This window comes from Priapulus caudatus, unplaced genomic scaffold (assembly GCF_000485595.1).
Source record: "Priapulus caudatus unplaced genomic scaffold, Priapulus_caudatus-5.0.1 Scaffold149, whole genome shotgun sequence".
Classification (NCBI taxonomy): Eukaryota; Metazoa; Priapulida; class Priapulimorpha; order Priapulimorphida; family Priapulidae; genus Priapulus; species Priapulus caudatus.
The window spans coordinates 460,477-461,845 of record NW_014577210.1 but is presented as its reverse complement, the minus strand read 5'-3'; the positions used below and the strand labels follow the sequence as shown (position 1 = coordinate 461,845).

The 1,369-nt window shown below is 52.7% G+C and overlaps 1 protein-coding gene across 1 annotated transcript in view; it reads left to right on the top strand.

The window, feature by feature from the left end:
• Positions 1-1,369, top strand: part of LOC106806242 (kielin/chordin-like protein) — a 7,962-nt gene that overhangs the window by 732 nt on the left and 5,861 nt on the right. The gene's annotated exons all lie outside the window — the stretch shown is intronic.

Here is a 1,369-nt window from a genome sequence, read left to right as displayed (position 1 = left end):
CTGCTGCTGCTGTTGCTGCTGCAACTGCTGCTGCTGCTGCTGTTGCTGCTGTTGCTACTGCTGCTGCTTCTGCTGCTGCTGCTGTTGCTACTGCTGCTGCTGCTGCAACTGCTGCTGCTGCTGCTGTTGCTGCTGTTGCTACTGCTGCTGCTTCTGCTGCTGCTGCTGTTGCTACTGCTGCTGCTGCTGCAACTGCTGCTGCTGCTGCTGTTGCTGCTGTTGCTACTGCTGCTGCTTCTGCTGCTGCTGCTGTTGCTACTGCTGCTGCTGCTGCAACTGCTGCTGCTGCTGCTGTTGCTGCTGTTGCTACTGCTGCTGCTTCTGCTGCTGCTGCTGTTGCTACTGCTGCTGCTGCTGCAACTGCTGCTGCTGCTGCTGTTGCTGCTGTTGCTACTGCTGCTGCTTCTGCTGCTGCTGCTGTTGCTACTGCTGCTGCTGCTGCAACTGCTGCTGCTGCTGCTGCTGCTGCTGCTGCTGTTGCTGCTGTTCCTACTGCTGCTGCTTCTGCTGCTACTGCTGCTGCTGTGGCTGCTGTTGCTGCTGCTGCTGCTGCTGTGGAGAACCTTCCCTGCCAATCAATGCGGCGCATACATCATACTTCTCGCCCTAATATCAACCTCTGCGACCTTTTCGCTGCTAGTCGAGACACGATTCATCATCGCGACTTGGGTGACAGGAGAGGCGAGCGAGTAGCACATGTGATCACAGCTGCACCCGCAGCGTGTGTGATCACAAGCTGCCCTTATCAATCTGTCATGTCATATAAAGCTACAACATCTCAACGCGCATCGCCAGATATAGTGCACGGTTTATTCATAAAATCAAATTCTTTATTGCGCCCTGTTGCTATACGTACTTACTACTAGTAGTACTAGTAGTAGTATTTCATTCTTCTATATTTCTTTAATTGTTTCGTTCTTCTACATTTCTTTAGTTATTTCTTACTTCTATATTTTTTTAATTATTTATTTTTTCTATATTTCTTTCATTCGTTTTTTTCCTCTATATTTTTTTAATTGCTTCTTTCTTCTATATGTATTTAATCGCTTCGTCCGCAGGTTGTCAGCAGCCGACAGGTGGCGTGTATGCGGAAGGAGAGCGCATACCGACCTCTGATCCCTGTATTCATTGCGTGTGTGACTTTGGTGAGACGGTGTGTGCGGCGGTGGCGTGTGCCTACCCGCGCCTACCGCACCCATCGTGTGTGGCGAGCCGGGCACCGGGGGAGTGCTGTCCCACGCTCGTCACGTGCCGTAAGTACACGCGCGCGCGCGCGCGCGCGCGCGTGTGTGTGTGTGTGTGTGTGTGTGTGTGTGTGTGTGTGTGTGTGTGTGTCGTGCGTGAGCGTGTGTGTGTGTGCGCGCGCGCC